General features: G+C 41.1%; 1 long non-coding RNA gene across 1 annotated transcript; it reads left to right on the top strand.

Moving 5' to 3' along the window:
* Positions 1-1,361: 1,361 nt before the first annotated feature.
* LOC311251364 lies at positions 1,362-2,346 on the top strand. Its single transcript, XR_014621383.1, has 3 exons — positions 1,362-1,427; positions 1,823-1,888; positions 2,293-2,346. It is a non-coding gene; the product is annotated as an uncharacterized lncRNA (long non-coding RNA).
* The last annotated feature ends 21,373 nt before the right edge of the window (positions 2,347-23,719 follow it).

The raw sequence follows: 23,719 nt of genomic DNA, 5'->3' as shown, positions 1-23,719 counted from the left end.
CATTACAGTTGGAGAAGCAGCTCCAGGATGAGAAGAAGAAGTCAGAGGAAGCTCAGAGAGACCTGAATGATCAGGTGAACAGAAACACTGAGGTTCATCTTTCACCCTCATCAGTCTTTGTGTATCGTCTTTATGACATTAACTTGTTGCTGAGACCACGATGATCAAATTCACCATGAGAGATAATAACTGGACCTGAAGTTCACCTGAAACACAAACAGGTGTCACACTGAATCTGTTTATTATATAAATGTGATGAAGATCAGATTGTGTTTCTGATCATCAGTTAAGAACAGCACTGATTGTTACAGCTTGTATTTACAGGATATATTTACAGTAGAAATGTGCTCAAAGCAAACAGAAGCAGATATATGTGACCATTATTAACAGATAATAAACCTTCAGCCAATCAGAGCTCAGTTTACATCCTGAGCACTGAATGAAACTAAATCTGATCTGATCTCTGTTTCCCTCCCAGTGGGAGAACAAGTTCAATAAGGAGGAGACGGATAGAAAGAAAGCTGAACAAGAAGTGGAGGAGCTAAACACAAAGGTAATTTTCTTTCTTTCTCTCTTTTATTTTTTACCTTTTTTTTTTACATGTAAGTGTGTTTGTAGTTATTTTCCACAAAGACAGAATATTATGTGAAATGTCTGTCTGTCAGCTGGAGAACAGCAGAAAAGCAGCTGACAGGACCAATGAAAACCTGGTGGTGTCAGATGGTCAGCTGAGGAGAGCGAATGAAGAGATCACCCAGCTCAAGAGAAATGTACACACACACACACACACACACACACACACACACACACACACACACACACACACACACACACACACACACACACACACTGTGCTCACTACTTGTATCCACAACTTAATTAATGCTTCAAGAATGGAGGCGCCCCCCAGTGGCCAAAACGTTCAGTTATTGCAGTTTTAATCACCTGCTCCCATTTTCATTAGCTCAGTGTCCATGTTATAAACACTATGACACAGTGCTGATGTGCTGCTGTAGAGCATCAGGGAGCTGTTGGGTAAAGAGCCACAGCACCATGTAATAATGTGTAAACCTCATCAAGTGTTGTTACAGAAACTCTTCAGCCAGTTGATGTGAATGAGGAAGAACAGTGAGACAGACTGACTGAACTCTCTGCTGCTCACTCATCACTTTTCTCCACTGACCTACACACCAACAGACCTGAGACCAGCCTCTTTCTACAGACTGCTGCTGTTCATTAACATCAGTGTTTCACCTCTCTGTTATACTGACTGTTGTCTTATTGTTTATTACACTGACGTCCTTTAATGAGAGAGACGCTCTCTCATCTTCTGTCTGTGTCTTCTCTCTCATTTCATTGAGAAGCTCACAGAGGAGAAGAGGAGGAGTGATGAAGAGAGACAGAAGCTGCAGACCAACATAAAACAGGTTTGTCTCTTATTGATGATGATTTTAGTTTCCACTGAAGATTTTCCACCATTTCTTAGTTTTTAGCCCAAAATCAAATATTTACTTCTTTATTTTAATTTTAGCTCATTTAAATGAATAACAACATTACATTTATGATATTTTTAATTCATCATCAGAATCAGAACCTCCATGAATATTTGTAAGATGTTAGTTGTAGTGAAAGTGGTCCTATAGTCCTCAGTGTTTACAGTATGAGTCTACTGAAGGTGAACTGATTGAACCTGAACCAAACTGTCTGAGTGAACACAGTTTTCATCACATCATCCAGATCATCACCACTGAGAACTCATTCACTGATGATGTAGTGTTTGTATTATATTACATAATGTCTCTTCATCTCTCCTCCATTACAGTTGGAGAAGCAGCTCCAGGATGAGAAGAAGAAGTCAGAGGAAGCTCAGAGAGACCTGAATGATCAGGTGAACAGAAACACTGAGGTTCATCTTTCACCCTCATCAGTCTTTGTGTATCGTCTTTATGACATTAACTTGTTGCTGAGACCACGATGATCAAATTCACCATGAGAGATAATAACTGGACCTGAAGTTCACCTGAAACACAAACAGGTGTCACACTGAATCTGTTTATGATATAAATGTGATGAAGATCAGATTGTGTTTCTGATCATCAGTTAAGAACAGCACTGATTGTTACAGCTTGTATTTACAGGATATATTTACAGTAGAAATGTGCTCAAAGCAAACAGAAGCAGATATATGTGACCATTATTAACAGATAATAAACCTTCAGCCAATCAGAGCTCAGTTTACATCCTGAGGACTGAATGAAACTAAATCTAATCTGATCTCTGTTTCCCTCCCAGTGGGAGAACAAGCTCAATAAGGAGGAGACGGATAGAAAGAAAGCTGAACAAGATGTGAAGGAGCTAAACACAAAGGTAATTTTCTTTCTTTCTCTCTTTTATTTTTTACCTTTTTTTTTACATGTAAGTGTGTTTGTAGTTATTTTCTACCAAGACCAGAATATTATGTGAAATGTCTGTCTGTCAGCTGGAGAACAGCAGAAAAGCAGCTGACAGGACCAATGAAAACCTGGTGGTGTCAGATGGTCAGCTGAGGAGAGCGAATGAAGAGATCACCCAGCTCAAGAGAAATGTACACACACACACACACACACACACACACACACACACACACACACACACACACACACACACACACACACTGTGCTCACTACTTGTATCCACAACTTAATTAATGCTTCAAGAATGGAGGCGCCCCCCAGTGGCCAAAACGTTCAGTTATTGCAGTTTTAATCACCTGCTCCCATTTTCATTAGATCAGTGTCCATGTTATAAACACTATGACACAGTGCTGATGTGCTGCTGTAGAGCATCAGGGAGCTGTTGGGTAAAGAGCCACAGCACCATGTAATAATGTGTAAACCTCATCAAGTGTTGTTACAGAAACTCTTCAGCCAGTTGATGTGAATGAGGAAGAACAGTGAGACAGACTGACTGAACTCTCTGCTGCTCACTCATCACTTTTCTCCACTGACCTACACACCAACAGACCTGAGACCAGCCTCTTTCTACAGACTGCTGCTGTTCATTAACATCAGTGTTTCACCTCTCTGTTATACTGACTGTTGTCTTATTGTTTATTACACTGACGTCCTTTAATGAGAGAGACGCTCTCTCATCTTCTGTCTGTGTCTTCTCTCTCATTTCATTGAGAAGCTCACAGGGGAGAAGAGGAGGAGTGATGAAGAGAGACAGAAGCTGCAGACCAACATAAAACAGGTTTGTCTCTTATTGATGATGATTTTTGTTTCTACTGAAGATTTTCCACCATTTCTTAGTTTTTAGCCTAAAATCAAATATTTACTTCTTTATTTTATTTTTAGCTCATTTAAATGAATAACAACATTAAAATTCATGATATTTTAAAATTCTCATCAGAATCAGAACCTCCATGAATATTTGTAAGATGTTAATAGTAGTGAAAGTGGTCCTATAGTCCTCAGTGTTTACAGTATGAATGTACTGAAGTTCACCTGAAACACAAACAGGTGTCACACTGAATCTGTTTATTATATAAATGTGATGAAGATCAGATTGTGTTTCTGATCATCAGTTAAGAACAGCACTGATTGTTACAGCTTGTATTTACAGGATATATTTACAGTAGAAATGTGCTCAAAGCAAACAGAAGCAGATATATGTGACCATTATTAACAGATAATAAACCTTCAGCCAATCAGAGCTCAGTTTACATCCTGAGTGCTGAATGAAACTAAATCTAATCTGATCTCTGTTTCCCTCCCAGTGGGAGAACAAGGTCAAGGAGGAGGAGAAGAAGTTCAAGGAGGAAGAGAAGAAGTTCAAGGAGGAGGAGGAGAAAAGAGAGAAAGCTGAACAAGACGTGGAGAAACTAAAGAAGGAGCTAAAGACCGAGGTTATTTTCTTTCTCTCTTTTATGTTTTACCTTGTTTTTTACATGCAGGTGTGTTTGTAGTTATTTTGCACAAAGACAGAAGATGATGAACAATCCAACAACATCATATTGTTTGCAGCTGTTTTCAGAGCAGGATGTATGAAGAGCCACTGTACAGCAGCTGCTCAGCAGCAAACAGCAGACAGACACAGTTAGAGACTAACTGGTGAACAAAGTGGAGCATGTAGCTGTTAAAGAGACAGATGTTTCCCTCAGGAGCTGCTGGAGACTAACAGCTGTAAGATGCTCTGCTGCTCATTGATCCACCTGATAAACTAGTTGATGTCAAGAAGCTCACAGAGGAGCAACAGAAGCTGCAGACAGCTGCAGACCAACACAGAAAGCAGGAGGAGAAACATCTGTTGTTAAACCTTCATCTGAATCAATGAAGGTTCAGTATTTTCTCACTGGCTCCATTTTCATTAGCTCAGTGTCCATGTTATAAACACTATGACACAGTGCTGATGTGCTGCTGTAGAGCATCAGGGAGCTGTTGGGTAAAGAGCCACAGCACCATGTAATAATGTGTAAACCTCATCAAGTGTTGTTACAGAAACTCTTCAGCCAGTTGATGTGAATGAGGAAGAACAGTGAGACAGACTGACTGAACTCTCTGCTGCTCACTCATCACTTTTCTCCACTGACCTACACACCAACAGACCTGAGACCAGCCTCTTTCTACAGACTGCTGCTGTTCATTAACATCAGTGTTTCACCTCTCTGTTATACTGACTGTTGTCTTATTGTTTATTACACTGACGTCCTTTAATAAGAGAGACGCTCTCTCATCTTCTGTCTGTGTCTTTTCTCTGCTCTCAGGTTGATGGTCTGACAGCTCAGGTCAGAAGGCTCACAGAGGACAACAAGACGAGTATTGAGAACATGAGAGACGAGCTGAAAACAGAACTGCAGACCATCACGAAACAGGTTTGTCACTTATTGATGATGATTTTTGTTTCCACTGAAGATTTTCCACCATTTCTTTGTTTTTAGCTTAAAATCAAATATTTACTTCTTTATTTTATCTTATTTATTGTTGGGTAAAGAGCCACAGCACCATGTAATAATGTGTAAAAGTGATTATAACTGGAATTGAAGATCAACTGAAACACAAACAGTGTAACAGTGAATCTGTCTCTAACATAAATATAATAAAAAACAGATTTTGTTGATGTACTTTTTATATTTACAGTATGAATGTGCTCCGAGCAAACAAGTTAAACCTGAACCAAACTATTTGCACATTAAAAGGTGATGAATCACAAACTCCAGCCAATCAGAACTTAGTTTTCATACAGACCAGGTTATTGTCTTCACTAAATGAAGCCCTCAGCAAACAAAATGTCTCTCATGTTGTCTCTGTTCATCTCTCTTTTCCCTCCAGCTTAGAGAAGCTCGAGGAAAATGCTGAGAAAGCTGTGGAGAAGCCTACAGACAGAGCACAACACCAAGGTTCCTTCTATTTATTCTTTTTATTATATTATTGTTTATTTATGTAGCTGTTTTCATTTTCCTCACTAATTACTATTCGATTGTCAGAAACAAAAAACCTATGGGAGCAAATTGTGGCACTGCTGTCCCTAACCCTAACTAGTTTACAGTTGTATACAATACAGTTTTCATCTTAACTTCGTTGATTGTGTGTTTTGTGTTTTTTTTTTGTCGAATGAATAACATTTGTTATATCAGTGTGGGGAGGTGGAGAGAGAGTCTGTGTAACCATAAATGTTGCTTCAACATGATTTTGCACTGTTAGATACATGAGTAACAGCTAACAGTTAACTGTTACTGCAGCGTTTTCTTCTTCTTCTTCTGCTGTGTGGCAGTTAGCAACAGTGTTAAGATGCTTTACTGCCACCCACCATCACAAAGCAACAACAGGAAGTAACAGAACTGATTTAAGAGGAGCTGGATTATATTATCATTAGATTGTTATTAACACAATATCAATATTTCATTTTTTGAACATCATAGTTGTTAATAACAGTAATCAGCGACACCCCTAACTCAAACATCATGGTCCACCTGTCTGTTACCTGGATACATCTGAGATGAAGTTGTGTGTCTGACACACACACGCCTCATATTTAGCATGTGTGGTATATAGTAGCTCATTCTTATGTTCTGGTGTGTATTGTTTCCCTGAGTGCAGGAGGACACCAGCACCCACATTCATGGACATCATGAGTTCGTGGAAAGATCTGAAGGAGGATTCATGAGGATTTAGAGGACAACCGTGGTGCTGAGAGAATCCAACTGCACTTCCATTAAACTATGTGGTGATGTGATGATCTGAAGATGGACTGCTTGAAGATGGAAGTGTATTTAAGAGACTTTCCCCTTCGTCCGTCCTGTGTTGTTTGGGCATATAAATGCCCAGTGAACATATCCCTGAAAAAGCACTTCTTATTGTTGAAGTAAAATTTTATTGTGAAATCTCAAATATTGAATTGTTGTAAACTCAAAATCAAAATGTGAGCTAAGTTTTTGTGCTTTTTTACTGGACTAAATATTTATATATTATATGTCCTGCACCACAAATATACATTTACAGTAGTTATGTTGATGTTATTTTATGTTTTACATTGTTTGTAATTCAACTTTTCAATTTAGAACGACCTGATCCATTTTTCTGCATAATGAAATAGAAAGTTTGTATGTAATATGTGTGAAATATTGACTTCAATGTGTGTTTTTTACAATACATGAATGAATTTACAGTGATATTTGTTCAGTCTTTGATATTTTATTCCAATAGAAAATGATGAAGTTTATTTGTATACTTAGAACTGTGGATGACTAAATCCATGAAACCTAAATGTAAATGGAACTCAAGAGTTAAAAAGTAAAACTGACATGGAAACTTTTAAAATAAAATTAAGTCTTTTATACTGATTAAAGAGTTTCATGGCGTGTTAAAACTACTTTTGTTGGTTTCCAGACCAGGGGGAGTCATCGGTGCTACCTACTGTCCCCGCCTTCTTCTACTTGTTGTGTCTCACACAAGAGCTGATGGTTGACATGGCGGACTCCACCATGACCAATAACTGAAAGACAGCTGAACATTTATTAAGCTCTGATCAGAGAAGAGTCACTCCTGCAGAGTCAGCATTAAAGTGTGATGTGGAAATCTGTGCCCTGGGATTCACAATCCTTGCACTCAGATTTTGCCCTCCTCTCATTGATCAGCACAGCAATGGTGATATTGAGATATTGATAGTGATCAATGAACAATAAAGATGATGACAACAAATCCATTTAACTGTATATGAGCAAAATGATCTATTTAACTGATCGAACCGGACAGGTGATACTGTATGTCTTTAATATCAATACAGTTTGTAATAAGCTGTCACCTCCTACAGGTTGCATTGGCTTGATGGGCACTTCTTACGCAGCATACGCTCAAGCTGCTCTCACAGCAGCTCAGTAGGGTTGAGCTCTTTGCTTCTCTGCCTAGAGGGCCAGCATCCTGAAGATGTCTCTTCACTGGTGACGACAAACCAGAGATTATGATGACTCTGAGGCCCTGACCTGTCTTCTTGCCCAGTTGTGCACCGGGGCCTTCCACTCTTTTTTTTACTCTTGCTAGAGTCGTTTGCACTGTTCTTTGAAAGGACTTTTAAAAACAGAGAAGTGCTTTGAAGTCTTCAGTTCCAGTGATTTCTTAACACACCTGATGCTGAGGGAAAACTGGTCAAGGGTCAACCAAAAACTGCCAAAAAACCAGTCTGCAATGAATTAGAAGCTGCTGGAAGACAGGTGACATGTACTTTACAAGTGGATGTAAACTTTTGACCATGACTATATGGATATATTTCCAGCTAAAATAGTAATTTACTACAGTAATAATGTCTAAACTGTATTTCTGATCAGATTAATGTTAATTTAATTGAAAAGTATATTGATTTTCTTTTGAGCAGTAGTGTAGACAGTATACTGTACGTCCATCCCAAATGATGTAATCAGAACCGCCCACATACTTACATGCCTCCTTTACGTGGGCATGTCAGGCATTAACTATGTTTGTTGGCCATAAAAGAACAATGGTTACATGTATGCTTTAATAAAAGCGTACATTTACATTTGTGCACCTTTTTAAATTCTTAATTTGGTGATTAAAATGTTCCTTTTGCTCCTCATCAGGTGCCGCCTCCTCACCACTCATCAGTCTATCAGGGCTTGACCATAACAAAATACTGGTTCTGCAGTGTAACTCTACAGGCTGTAAAGGTTTCTGTTGTTCAAGACCAAAATGAAAATTGAAATCAGGGACTGTAAAATGCCAGTTCGAAGGAAAGAGAGAATTATGTTTAATATTGTTGTTCCTGTTTTGAGACAAACATCCACTGACTTCATGATAACTTACCAGAACTGTTTGGAAGTTTGCTGACTTTCTTTGTAAAACATGGCTTTGTGTACTTCCTACTGAGAAACCAACCTCCATTATTAATGACCAACATTTAATTCTGAAACTGAACTTTTACAAAGAAAACAGTTGAAAAATACAACTCAAGATAATTAAATTCTCTACGTCTCTAAAGTCTCTGGTCTCTCACTGCGTTCACCTTTCTGTTATATATCTATTTCATTATTTCAGCTTATTAGTTAAAAACACAAACTGGGTTGACGCAGTAACACAGCAGATGGTTTAATGTGAATATTTAGACAGGCTGACTTCACATTTCCTTATATACACTCGAGACACATCTGACTTCAAGCTACTCAAACCATGAACTATTTGTTGTGTCCACCGAGCCTCCTGAACGCCTCGTCTACATACATACAGACGTTTTCTCATGAGGTTTGTGTCTGAGGAGCTCAAATTATCACCAGCATCTGTGACTCTAAAACAGAACCCAGAACAACATTTACTGACTGAGAGAACTGACATGTGGCTTTGTAAAAATAGTCAATGCATCAGTCAGTACCGCTGTTGTTTTTAAACCTTGTCTGAGCGTGAGAAAGTCAAACAGCCACTGCAAGACTGAACACGTAGCACAGAGAAGCTCAACACCAAACTTAAACTATAATACAAGTAAAAAACATGAAGATGAAATGTAAAACAATCTTGTTGACTGTCTGAAGTGCATCTTTTCTGACCCGTCAGGTTTCTCAGACCCAAAGCATGATGGGGGATCGTAATGACTAAACAAGCTTCCAAGACTCTGTGTTGGTCATTTATCAGTCCATTACTTGTATACAAGTTTGAGTTATTTGAGTGTAACTCTGAGTTTCCCACAGTGAAGCAGTCCCACCAGCAGCAGCAGCAGAGGCACCATCAAAATGGTGAAAACAGTCCTTAAGAGGAGGAGGACATACAGGGGAGGATCTGAGGAGGGACAAGTCTCTCTGGGAAGAGCTGCAAAGACAAATTGAAAATCTATTATGTTGTTGCTATTTTGTTCTGATTGTCCTGAACAAAGACTTAGTCGATGGAAAGACTGCAGACATGCTACAACATTTTAATCTAATTTTAGCTACTTTAACTTTTGTCATGTTTTACCTCTGACAGCCAACCAGCTCTCTGGTGATTCTCCACCTCCAACGATCTGACACTTGTAGAGGCCTTCATCAGACTTGGAAACACTGCGGATGATCATCTGTCCTGTGAAACTGCTCCCAATATGGACGCCTTCTTTATAGAAATCAGCTGTGACGTTGGAGATGGTCGTCTTGTTTCTGCAGCTCAGCGTCACATTGTTGCCCTCCGTCACAGGGCGGACGGGACTCTCCAGGATCACAGCACCAGCTGGAAAACAAACGTTTTGTATAATTTGATATCAGTTTAAACTTCTTCTTCTAGCTCTCTCTACATTGTCTTTAACATTTTCAGAGATGATCTCATGGATTTCATTGCTGTAAACATACCAGTGACAGTGATCTCCACACTGTTGCTCCTCTCTCCTTCTTCAGTCTCACACCAGTATTCTCCGCTGTCTGCTCGATAGGCTCTTTGAATAGTGCAAAACACTACTGACATCTTCTCGTCACACGCTGTCATGAACCCCGCAGTGTTCCTGATGCCTCTCAACTGAGTGGAGCCATCGAGACCCTCACAGTGAAGAAAGACAGACTCGTATTCAAAGACCTGCAGTCGGTTTGAAACGATATGAACAGCTGCATCTGACACAGAAAGACAGTGAAGAAAGTTACAAAGGAAACATGCATTAGACCAATCTGCACCTTGTGACTTGTAATGTGTATCTTCAGCATCGACTGAGTTCTGCTCACCTCTGTTCTGAACATGTGCACCCAGCAGAATGAATACAAGCATTACTGGATGGACAAAGAAAACAAAATGTATGTCACCCATAGACTCATTTACTGCATACAGTACACCGTATATACACAGGAACAAGAAACCTGAGAGTCAGTACTCACACAGTCTGAGCGCTGCAGCCTCCATGTTGTCTCGCTGCTGACTGAACATCAGACTGAACTACAGCTCAAGTGTAACGCAGATGAAACTTCCTCTTCCTGTTCACTTTATTTCTCATGTTGATATAGAAGCTGAACTCAGTGTGGCTTCATCATTCAGCAGTGTGGTGCAGCCCCGTGACGTAGGGGTAAGGACTCCAACCATTAACTGCAAAGGGACGTCCACTGGCCTCAGATTTTGTACTTGTGGTTCTACTACGACTGTAATGGCTGAGAATCTTCACAGACATGATCGTCATCAACCTTTACCTCCTGCCAGGAGTTTCTTGTTGTCTACTCATTGATGCAAAATAACTGGTAGCATGATCGTGCACACTGGACAGATACAATATGCACTGGTAGGTGAATTTCTCCACTAATGAATTTCTTTGAATAAGCAGTGCCACATATTTTGTCAGTAGGTGATTGTAAAAATGGCTGTGCTTGACCAAAACGTAAAGCTGAAAGACAATCTAACATTTTGCTTGCAGTCAGAAACTCTTTTGTGAAGATCTTCTGCAGTCAGTATTAACATCACACAGTTTAAAATTGGATCTGTGTGCTGTTGTCTTAAATCAGCATCCAACCAATGTGAACCTGACACAGAAGACCTGCTCTGCCCCCTACAGTAAGACAACAGACCTAACACCTCACGACCACTGTCGTTTTCTCAAGACAAGTCATCAGAAGAACAGTGTTATCGCTCCTTATCCTCCTGTTTACAGCTGCAATGTTTTATACAAGCCACCAGTTGCCTAGCAACAGGCTCAAAGTTCAGCTGTGTGTTAGAAAGACACTCAAAGTGAAACTTATTTAAACCAGACAGAATTACAACACTGTGTTTAAAGATAACTGATCGATTAATGAATACATCATCTCAGACATGGTGCTCAGACGTGAATCTGAAATATAATTTGCTTTACTTGTTGATGTGTTGATTCTGGTTTGAATTTAATCTAATGGATCAGATTGTAGTTGATAAACCAGAATGAATTAAGGTCACAAATGATTTACAGAATCTGGTCACGCAGTCAGGTGAAGTAACCGACACATCATACTACAGGTACGTCGTCTTCTTTATTTATATTTGCTTATTCTGCATATTGTAACTTTCTACTTTGAAAGACACTATCACCTTCTAGAACGAACATAGCCTTGCATTTAGACCACACATCTTATAAAAGAGTAATGTAGTTATATTTATAGCCTTTGGGTCAGTTGATCTGTTTGTGTTCAACCTACTCAGATATGAGGACATGGGTCATCTATGTTGAAAGGTGAAAAGTATGATTTCATATGTCCACACATGTATTTTAATAGTTTGATAGAGAGAAAATTGCCAGGATTGTGTGTGCTGTTCCTTTTTTTCATACACAACACAAACATAACATCACTACAACAATATAAGATACAGGACGTCTCGGCCTCGGCTGCTTTGATTTCAACATTTACATTTGTTATCATTTAAATCTGTCTCACAAGTTCTTCAACTTCACAGAGATTAAATACTTAATAGGTGGCCTGCATCTTTTTGTCTGCTCATGAATGGCTGAATTACTTATTTGACCTAAATAACAATTCAAAAGCGTTTCTTTTCAAACACTGTATCCTTGGTCCATTTTCAGAGCTGCAGGATGCCTCACCAGACCCACAGACTGTCCTGTCCTTCACTGCTCAGACCCCTCCTCAGAGTTTTGCTTTTAAATCTGCTCCTGACACACTCTTGTAGAGGTATGACCCATGAATCAACCATTACATGGAAAGTGTTCTGTTCAGTGTTTTTGACTGGCATTTCAGTTATTCAAACATCTTTCCTCTGAAGGCAGATTTAATGCAATTGGTTCGGTGAAGCACTCAGGGGCAAATGACTTTGTAATGAAAATGTTTTTGCTTTTGCAAATGAAAACTCTGGGAGATAGTGTCAAGGTTTAAAAAAGGACCCAAATGCAAAACTCAGGGCAGGTAGGTTGTAGAAGCAAAAGTCAGGCACAGAGAGACATCAGGCAGACCACCGAACAGCTGGAAAACAGGGGCAACATGAGATCTTGGGAAGGAGAGGAACCAGAGTTCTCATTCAGACTGCCCAGGAGCTGCAGAGCAGGACCGAGATGGAGATCTCTGAGGGGCAACTGGGAGGCAGGGCAAAAGGGCAAAGATGGTCTGGAGGGTGATCATGTAGCTGAGTAGACTGGGAGGCTGACAGGTTAGCTGAAATGTGGAGGGAACCACACTGACGGTGATGTGGCTTGAGAACAGGAGGCCAGTGACAGGGCAGCAGGTCAGGAAGCCGATGGCGGGAATGTTGGCAGGGGAGCCAGTGGAGTCCGGGGAGCAAGAGACCGCTGGAGCACAGGAAAAGGGGACTGCTGAGGCGGGCAGCTGGAGATATGTTGGGTGTCGGCAGGGGCTGCCTACTGTGGGTGCTGTGATTCAGGGACTTCCAGCTGGAAGTCGGCAGGGACGGTTACCTGGAGGTCCAATGGGTAATCAGGAGCATGAGTCATCCGGGTTGCTGACAGTTAACCGGGAGCAGACAAGACGTGAACAGGTGGAGCTGGGCAGATGTCTCGGGGAGCAACAGTTCCTCCTGGAGGGTTTCCAGGGCAGAGCCAGGAAAGGAAGTGGCTGCCTCTGTGGTTTCTAGCTGGCTGGATGCTTGTGTTGGATTCTAGTTCATCTAGCCAGCGGTTAGCAGACTGAGGAGCTGTAGCAGGTAGGAGGCTAGCAGGCTGGTGGCTACCGTACTAGGGAGCTAGGGGGAGATTAGCTGTCTGGGAGGTAGACTCAGAACTACTGGATTGGAGGCTATCATGCTGACTCAGGCAATGAACATTTTAACCTTAGTTTCTTTGACACTTCCCTCAGTGCAGCCTCCTCGTACTCTCTGCCACAGTCTCTTATATACACTCCCTAAATACATGTAAGAGTATAACACAAGTTATATAGCTGCTTCTCAAAGTCTCAGACTCCTCAGAGTCTGCTGGGCCCTGAATGGTCAGTTCATATATTTAGGTTTTCGAGAAAGGACTCAATGGCAAACCTCAGGGAAGGTAGGTTACAGAAACAAAAGGCAAGCTGAGTAAAAATTGTAAAACCATGACAGATGGAGATATTTGGTTTCCAGCATGTGTTTATTAAAGCTGCATTGCAATGAATGAACGACTGCAGGAACTGTGATCTCACTGATGATTCAGTCTCAGCCAAACTGTCTCCCCCTCTCACTTTTCTATTGTTTTATGGAAAACTGCTATGACTGATACTTCACTTTTAATTTACTTAAAAGACAAATATTCTTGGAAACTGTCTCCTACAGTACGAATTAATAAACACATCTATTTTCTTTCCAGGTCAGTCTCAGTTAATTGGTCCACCTCAGTCAATACTGGCAGGAATTGGCGATGACATAATTTTGCCGTGTCACCTAAAACCTGCGATGGATGTTAATGCAGAGACGTTAGAGTGGAGCAGACCTGACCTGGACCAGAGATTTGTCCACGTGAGGCGTTCTGGTCATGACCTCCTAAATGTGAAGAATCCATCCTACAAAGGAAGAACATCACTGTTCCCTGATGAACTGAAGAAAGGAAACATTTCACTGAAACTGTCCAAAGTACAACTTTCTGATCAGGGAACATACGTGTGTGACATCCCGCTAATGAATAAAAGGTCTTCTGTTAGGCTTGTTGTTGGTAAGTTGACATGAACAGTAACTGTTGATGTTGGTGTGGGACATGACTTAGAGTTATATGTGATAATAATTTGAATGTTGTTGTTTTTGTCCAAAGCATCAATGTTTTCCTTTCACTGATATCACTGTTTTAAACTTCTCCTCCTGCTCAGCATTACATACTGCATCCATACCTGTCATCAGTCTGTCAGGGATTGACAGAAACAGAGGAGGGGTGATTTTAAACTGTGACTCTAACAGCTGGTATCCAGAACCTGAGGTGTTCTGGCTGGACGCTGAGGGAAACCTCCTCTCTGCTGGACCTACAGAGACAGTCAGAGGTCCTGATGACCTCTATACTGTCAGCAGCAGAGTGACTGTGGAGAAGAGACACAGCAACAGCTTCACCTGTAGAGTCCAACAGAAGAAAGCCAACCTGAGCAGAGAGACACTCACCTTTATTTCAGGTAAACATTATTACTTTTATGATGTGATCACTGTTTAAATTTCAAATATCTGAAGTCCAGTTTTCTATAACTGTCATGTTATTCTGTGTTTTATCATTTCAGATGATTTCTTTGAGGTTCAGTCCAGTGTTTCTTCTACCACAGCTGGTTTGGCTGTTATTTTGGCTGTTTGCATCCTGGTTATTCTGTTTCTTGGCTTTTTTATGTGGAGACAAAACAAAATCAGTGAGTCACAAGTTAACTGCTCTTAATTGTCAAGTGTTGTGCTCACATCACACGAGGCACCATAATGTAGTGCTTCATGCAAGAGTTTTGGGTTAAATTTGGCTATCAATAATAATTAATGATTATCAGGGATAATTATTAATTCTGATTACTAATAAGATCCAATTTACATTAGATCACCTTGGGGCACCACCCTTGAAGAAGGGAAAAGATAGCCAATTCACCAAATCAGTCTCAAAAAGGTACTAAACTGTTTGTGACTCTGATTAATAATTAATTTAATAACTACAACCAATATTACCATAACAGCTAGTAATGGTTGAAGGATTTTGGAGCTCTTGACAGAGTAGAGGTTGGCAACATTCACTCTTGTACAATATTAAATAGACAACATGTGGGTTAAAAAGTATTTTATTCAACACAAAGATGAAAACACACTAACTAACATGTACTATATACAGGTGTGTGTGTGTGTGTGTGTGTGTGTGTGTGTGTGTGTGAGTGTGTGTCTGGCAGAACAAAGAAACAATGGTGGTCACTGATATCACATGTGGGTGTGATATGCTCCAGGCTTAAGGAATGTGTGTGTGTGTGTATGTGTGTGTGTGACGTGATGTGTGACGTGATGCCAGGTTATAGAAGATGGTTAGTTGCATGCAAAGACCCTGAGTCTGTGTGAAGCATCATTCGACTAATGTCAAATTAGCCGTCTAGGAAAGCAAACTACCAATAACCTGACCTGAGATCACAATAACACTCAAACAGTGGACACACATAAATTGAACACATATGCATTACACCAACCAGAGTTTAAAGTCCTGTGCTTAGCCGTGCTATGCTATGCTATCTAAGCCCAGTTCAACGTTACCAGTCTTTGAAGAAAAGGTGCTGGTGGTTGCAGGAGAACGTTGGGATTCCAATGTTGAATGCTGTTCTTGCTGTGCAAGGTCTGATGAAAGTCGGCAGAGGAGGAAACGGTTCGCTCCTTTCCTTTGCAGGGATAGCAGCTCAGTGCTAACTTGCTTGATGTTCCTCAGATTGTGAAGTTAGCTGGCAAGCTTTGTGTCGCAGCTGCTGGTGCTAACTGATCAGGAATACTGGCAGGACCTCGTGTCGCTGCAGTGAGGAGAAGTTCTTTGGGCCTGCTGCAAATGAAGCTTGCAGCTCTCCGCAGCTGTTAGGCCCAGAAGAAGAGATCTTGAGGGCAGGCAGCCCCGTGGGGGGGGAGATGGAGAGGAGCCCTTGAGGATAAGAAGTTGGAGGAGAAGAGAGGCACGAGGAGAAGAGAGCTTGTGGAGAAGAGAGAGAACAAAGGAAGGCGCTGGAGTTTTGACACTCTGATCAGAGGGGGGTCTGTCACACTGACCAATAGTAGCTCAAAGCTGAATTTTGCACCTAGGTGTGAAGAATGGGGAATTCTGGGACACTGAGTTCAGTTCAGAGTCCATTTTGAAATCCACAATGAATGACTCCATCTGTGGGTCCCAACATCCCCCCTTTGGTCTCAGGATGTCGCTTGACGTGGGATCCTGAGAGCACAGATCCACATGTATAATCCATAGTTTGAAGGAATTCATCCGTCAGTTCATTAATATTGGTAACATCTGGGCAGTTCAGTAACCAGCTGGGCATTGGCTAACTCTCTATCTTGGCTAAGCAAGAATCATGAACAGAACATCAAGAACAGAAGTTACACAAAGAAAAAGAAAATCCAGATAAACACTATGATTATGACACTGAATTCACTAAACACCTGTGTTTCTCAGTTAATCTCTGGGTTAGTGAGAACAGGAAAGTTAGTGATGTCAATTTGTTAGGGTGAGATGCAGAGAGTGGCACCTACAATGATATAGTCATTTCTGGAGTGTCCAAGAGTGTTTGTGTTCACTCGTTGGATTTCAGTGCTGATTACTGGTGGTAGTCAGACTTATTTTGGTAGACTTACAATTTGGTTCTTCAAGCAGGTTTTCTGCGGAAGGGTGTCACAAATGTGAAAGTCCAAATGACTGTATCATGGTTCCTGTTTGACATTGTGATAATGTTGTAAAGCAGTGTTGGACGAGGACATGTGTATGTCTTGTTCTGAGAGGTCAGAATGCAGTGTCCTAAGCTGAGGTTTACAAGAGTTAATTCACAAAAAAAAAAGAAAAGAAATACAACGAAGGAGCTAATCGGAGTATATTTACAAATTCGACAGTGGTGTCTGTCCAATCAGAATTTAGTCTCAATAGCATTGTTTTTGGCTATTACTAAATTCAGAATAATTGAGTTTGCTGCTGTTGCTAACAAATCCAAGGTTGCCTGTTGCAACTGTAAGACAGTAAGTTACTTATTGTTACAGTCAGTACAGGGATGGATCGACTTGTTAGTTACCAGAAGCTAACTCCGTGGCTCTTGGAGTTTAAGTTTTGCTTAAACTGTGGCTCAGGGCTGTAACGCTCTGAGTAGCTGAATGCAGAAAGGAATTCGGAGGAGCTGTCACTGTCTAAGGAATTATGGCTGTGCACTGAACCGTGGTCAGAGAAGCTTTGGTCATCATCTGAGCAGTATGCTGGCTGGTCATAATTCTGGGCCAAGATTTCTGCATATGGCCTTCTACAACTCCTTTTGTCTGCATGTCTATCGCGACACAGTTGGTGGACATGGCGGTTACTCTCGGTGTCCATATGCATCTTTTTGTCACCCCCCTTTGGTCTGTTGGGAGGTTGTCGTTTTGAGGCAGCCGATTTCCGAGACGCTGCTGTGTTTGAGCAGGCAGGCTCAGGTGTCTTACCAATGGATTTGGAAGTGACAATAGTTTCCCAAACCACCTGTGTCATCTTCCTTATCTCATTCAGTGGGAGGTTTTCTTGAAACATCCTAATTACAACGTGAGTGCGTACACATGGGTGAAGGTTATTCACAAACAAAGACTTGAAGGTAGGGTTCTCTTCTAAGCCTGGTGCATTCTTGCCCTGAAAGTACGCATGTCTCAAACGCATGTAATAATCTCTGGGATGCTCACGCCGGGAATGTTTAACTTGGATGGCTGCAACCATTGCCGTGGCCTCATCAGCAGTAGAAGAGAATTCTTCTTTCAATGCCTGACAAAGCTTTCTGTAGTCATTTCTGACACTGGGAAGTTGTGATTGTATGAACTTGTGTACAGCTTTAGAGCTGGTCTTCCACACAAGTTTAACTTTTTCCCTCTGGGTTGCATGGGGCAAGTCAATTAGACTATGGTCAAGTAAACTAAGGTAATCCTCAACATGGTGATCACAGTTGTCTGGCTCAAACTGTTCAATGTCCCTAGCTATAAACTCAAGCTCTTCAAGGCGGGGGCACTCTAAGTTAGCGTTTCTATGGACATTGACATTACATGCTGCAGTTCTGTCTAGCTGAGAGGCAGGGGCAGGACAGCTGTTATCACTCTCATGGAGGTGCAGAGAGGAGGCGGGGCACTCCTGGAGTGATCTGGTCCCCCTTTCAGAGGGAGGGGCACTGATGAAGGTGTCATGCATCAGAGACTGGGAACAGTGGGAAGAATATCTTCTGGGGGATAGACTACCTGTGACCTCAGTGTCTGTTTCTGGAAGATGGGAAGTCATGTTCCTGTTATCTATGTCTCTCAGTGTAGGTGGAGGGACTAACTTCATTCCCAAGGACTTAGGGTCAGTTGGGAATTGTTCACATCTCCTCAGTGGAGAGGGAGTTAACCTTCCATCAAGGGAGGAGTGTGAATCGGAGTAACCAGAATCACATTGGCTGAACGACTGTGATGGGGAAAAACGTTCTGACCTAAGTCTTAACAACTCCTCTTTGTGTGAGCAAAAATCTAACTCTGCTGAGTGCAGGTCGTCTAAATAGTGCATGGCTTTCTTATTAGCCATCTGAACTTCATGGAGAAGACTAGAATTATGCGCTCTTAGGAGATCCAACTCCTGCTCTAGGGTTGTTTTGCTCTGAACAGCAAGGCTGGTTTGCCTGTGGAAGATCAGAAGCAAACATCTTAACAACTGGTCTTGGGATGCGGTCTGCGCATCACACCTGTCCTTAAGTAGGGACTCTATCTCTTCATTGCACTCACTGAGATTTAACCTGCTAATGACTTCAGGGCAGCCAGGTTTTACACTCTGTGCCAGGGAAGAAATAAATCGCTCTACACTGAGGCTCTCCATTGTTAAACAAGTTTTCCAACAACAATCAGTGTGGTTGGCTATGGTGTTGCTTTGGCAGACACTCTGTAGTGTAGCTTGGGAGAAGTACACTAGCCTAACCAAACTGTGTTATGGCCTACACTATAGGGGGTAGCTTCCTGTGGAGGAAGGGTGGCTCTGGCACAATCTAGTGGCTCTGGGCATACAGATTGGGGCCAATAAAGATAAACACAGTTTACAAGCGTAACTTTGCTTACCAAACTTTCAACATGCACTAACTGGAATGCAGGGCAGTAACAGTCAGAGGATTGTCTTTTAAAGTTGACTAAGGCTGAAACACATAACAGTAACAGCTAAGTACAAAACTTCTGTTTCACAGGGCTGGAAGCACACTGTGGCTCTATCTCCAGTTCTACTTCTTACTCAGGCTGAAATGCAAGGCAGTAACAGCCACATATAAACTTCTTTGTATCACAGGGCCGGTGGCATGCTGTGATTAACACGCGGAACACTTAAATTGTCATCAAATTCTGACAGCTTGACTATAATGCATTGAATATAGGATATTCAAATGCTGAACTGAAATTCTTACAATTTCTACAGAGCACTTTCAACTTGAATCGATAGCGGCAATAGCAAATGGCTCAAAGTGGCAGTTAATAACCTAAAAGATTTTGGTTAATCAAATCGGTTATAAATTTAACTGATAAATCAATTCTCACCACACTGCACTTGTTTGTAAGTACAAATCAACATCTACTCCTGTAGTAGACTAGCGGGGTTAAAGACTTTTGGCTAAAAGGTTCAAGATGTGAATCTCAAATTTTAGCACTGTCCAGATTATGCTGAAATTAATATTGCACATTTATGAATGATTGCCAACAGTACACCGCCTCACACGGGGCACCATTTATGTTGTGCTCACATCACACGAGGCACCATAATGTAGTGCTTCATGCAAGAGTTTTGGGTTAAATTTGGCTATCAATAATAATTAATGATTATCAGGGATAATTATTAATTCTGATTACTAATAAGATCCAATTTACATTAGATCACCTTGGGGCACCACCCTTGAAGAAGGGAAAAGATAGCCAATTCACCAAATCAGTCTCAAAAAGGTACTAAACTGTTTGTGACTCTGATTAATAATTAATTTAATAACTACAACCAATATTACCATAACAGCTAGTAATGGTTGAAGGATTTTGGAGCTCTTGACAGAGTAGAGGTTGGCAACATTCACTCTTGTACAATATTAAATAGACAACATGTGGGTTAAAAAGTATTTTATTCAACACAAAGATGAAAACACACTAACTAACATGTACTATATACAGGTGTGTGTGTGTGTGTGTGTGTGTGTGTGTGTGTGAGTGTGTGTCTGGCAGAACAAAGAAACAATGGTGGTCACTGATATCACATGTGGGTGTGATATGCTCCAGGCTTAAGGAATGTGTGTGTGTGTGTATGTGTGTGTGTGACGTGATGTGTGACGTGATGCCAGGTTATAGAAGATGGTTAGTTGCATGCAAAGACCCTGAGTCTGTGTGAAGCATCATTCGACTAACGTCAAATTAGCCGTCTAGGAAAGCAAACTACCAATAACCTGACCTGAGATCACAATAACACTCAAACAGTGGACACACATAAATTGAACACATATGCATTACACCAACCAGAGTTTAAAGTCCTGTGCTTAGCCGTGCTATGCTATGCTATCTAAGCCCAGTTCAACGTTACCAGTCTTTGAAGAAAAGGTGCTGGTGGTTGCAGGAGAACGTTGGGATTCCAATGTTGAATGCTGTTCTTGCTGTGCAAGGTCTGATGAAAGTCGGCAGAGGAGGAAACGGTTCGCTCCTTTCCTTTGCAGGGATAGCAGCTCAGTGCTAACTTGCTTGATGTTCCTCAGATTGTGAAGTTAGCTGGCAAGCTTTGCGTCGCAGCTGCTGGTGCTAACTGATCAGGAATACTGGCAGGACCTCGTGTCGCTGCAGTGAGGAGAAGTTCTTTGGGCCTGCTGCAAATGAAGCTTGCAGCTCTCCGCAGCTGTTAGGCCCAGAAGAAGAGATCTTGAGGGCAGGCAGCCCCGTGGGGGGGGAGATGGAGAGGAGCCCTTGAGGATAAGAAGTTGGAGGAGAAGAGAGGCACGAGGAGAAGAGAGCTTGTGGAGAAGAGAGAGAACAAAGGAAGGCGCTGGAGTTTTGACACTCTGATCAGAGGGGGGTCTGTCACACTGACCAATAGTAGCTCAAAGCTGAATTTTGCACCTAGGTGTGAAGAATGGGGAATTCTGGGACACTGAGTTCAGTTCAGAGTCCATTTTGAAATCCACAATGAATGACTCCATCTGTGGGTCCCAACACAAGCTACACAAGTTTTATGTGGAAAAGTGATGTGTTATTGTGTAAATGATCTTTCTTTTGAACAAATGATCCATATTGCACTGGTTATGGTGTTGATACATGTTGGTTTGAATACTTTTAATTCAATCATTCAAACTCCCACGAGTTTTTTCTTTATAACATGATTTTAGACTGACTGCTTCATTTGCTGCAGTTCATTCCCAAGTCAAGTAAATGTCTTTTATGCTTTAATCTTACTGACTTGATTTGTACTCAGACACCAGGAGAAGCCACAGTGAGGGAGGAGAGAGGAATAAAGAGCGTGAGGCGCTCATGACAGAGGTAAGGAAGCCAATGAAGGTATTGTACAAGAGAAAAAGGCAAAAAAAAGAACAAACATGAGTAAATAAAAAGCAAGAGTCAGAAAAACACAGTTATAAGCAAAGCGGATACAATATGTTTACATCGAGAAACAGGATCTGCAGCAACTATGACAGCGCAGATTTTAGTTAACCAGCTTTTGGTGTCAAGGGTTTTGAAATGGCTGAAGACAAAACTCGGACTTGAAATGAAAAAATGTATTTCCTGTAACCGGCATGAGCCAGACTCTCTCATTTTATTCAGTTCAGTTCAAAGATTCTTAGTCACACAAAGCGCAGGGAGTAAAACCCTTCACAAACTAATTTTCATGACATTAGTTTTACTGGTCAAGCTGTGAAACACAGGAACAGTTGAGTGTTTCTGTGACATTTGTACTTAAAATCCAAAATCAACAACAATCAGACTCATTTAATGAAATGATAATATTAACAAAGTGCTGTACATGGTTGAACCAGGATTAAAACATGTCAGGAGACAACGAGGCCAATAACATCAGATCATTGAAATAATACTAAAGTAAAACTGAATAATAAAAAACAGATATTGCACGTTTGAAATGTGTTCGTATTCATGAGAAGCTTTTTTTAAGAAAACAAAAAGAAACTTTATTCTCTTGTCATTCATTTTTATCTGTTCTTCTCTTTCAGTCCAAGGAGGAGCAGCAGAAGTTAAAGGAGGAGCTACAGAAGAAGACCAGAGAGGTTTGTGTTTGTATTCTTCACTGAACTTTATTTTCAGCCTCCTACCTGATTCATTTTCCTCCTCCTTCAAATCTGTCTTCTAACATTTAGACCATGAAGGTTTTCATCTCTGAGTGTTTTATCTGCTGTCTCTGATAAACACGAGTGTGTCACTTGACAAAGTTGTCCGTCTGTCACTGCTGTTGTGTTTCCTGCTTGTCTTAATGAAACTCTGTCTCTTCTCTCAGCTCCAGGAGGAAAAGCAGAGGAGAGACAAAGCCGAGGCAGAAGTTCTGAAGAAGAACCAGGAGCTGCAGGAAAAGACTGCCGAGGTTAAACACTTTAATTTAATCAATGTTCAACAGAAAACAACAATATGAATATTTTATTTTATAAAACAACAGTAAACAGCTGAAGTTCAGGGAGCAGACAGAGCAGAAAGACTCGAGTCCTTCTCAAAACACAGGAACAGTCTTTAGAGATCATCACATGTTCATTTATTCTCTTCCTCATTAAATTCAAGTGCAGAATGAATCAGAGCTTCACATTGGACTGATTGTGTAAAAGATAAATTCTCTGATCAAGTCTTTCTCCATGTCTCTCTTTAACTCCCAGATGGAGGGAAGCAAAGATGAAACCAACAGGAAGCTCCTGCAGGAGAGACGGGATAAAGAGAAAGCTCAGAGGGAAGTGAAGACGCTGAAGAGTCAGTTGAAGTCAAAGAAGAAAGAGGTTAATCTGATCATTATTAACTTAACTTCAGATGCTTTCATTTTTGAAGATTGCTTAAATGTATAATGACATTAACTGCACAGAGTCAAAGCATTTTGAATTAATTATGAACTAAATGAATTTAAAGCCTTTGGATTTGATTATTTTGCCTTTAGTTCCACATTGTTACAATGATTTCAATGTTTGTACTTGTTATGTGATCATGGTCAAACATTTCCTCTGGATGAAGCTACATAATGCATCCATCATATTTCTCAGCTGGTATAACCAGATACATTTTGTGGATTTTTGATGTTTAAACACAGTGCTGATGTGCTGCTGTAGAGCATCAGGGAGCTGTTGGGTAAAGAGCCACAGCACCATGTAATAATGTGTAAACCTCATCAAGTGTTGTTACAGAAACTCTTCAGCCAGTTGATGTGAATGAGGAAGAACAGTGAGACAGACTGACTGAACTCTCTGCTGCTCACTCATCACTTTTCTCCACTGACCTACACACCAACAGACCTGAGACCAGCCTCTTTCTACAGACTGCTGCTGTTCATTAACATCAGTGTTTCACCTCTCTGTTATACTGACTGTTGTCTTATTGTTTATTACACTGACGTCCTTTAATAAGAGAGACGCTCTCTCATCTTCTGTCTGTGTCTTCTCTCTGCTCTCAGGTTGATGGTCTGACAGCTCAGGTCAACAAGCTCACAGAGGAGAAGACGAGGAGTGAGGAAGAGAGAAAGCTGCTGA

The sequence above is a fragment of the Pagrus pagrus genome, assembly GCF_965226575.1.
Source record: "Pagrus pagrus genome assembly, chromosome: 22".
Lineage (NCBI taxonomy): Eukaryota > Metazoa > Chordata > Actinopteri > Spariformes > Sparidae > Pagrus > Pagrus pagrus.
Note: the sequence above shows the minus strand (reverse complement) of the source record. Positions and strands in the feature narration are given on the sequence as shown.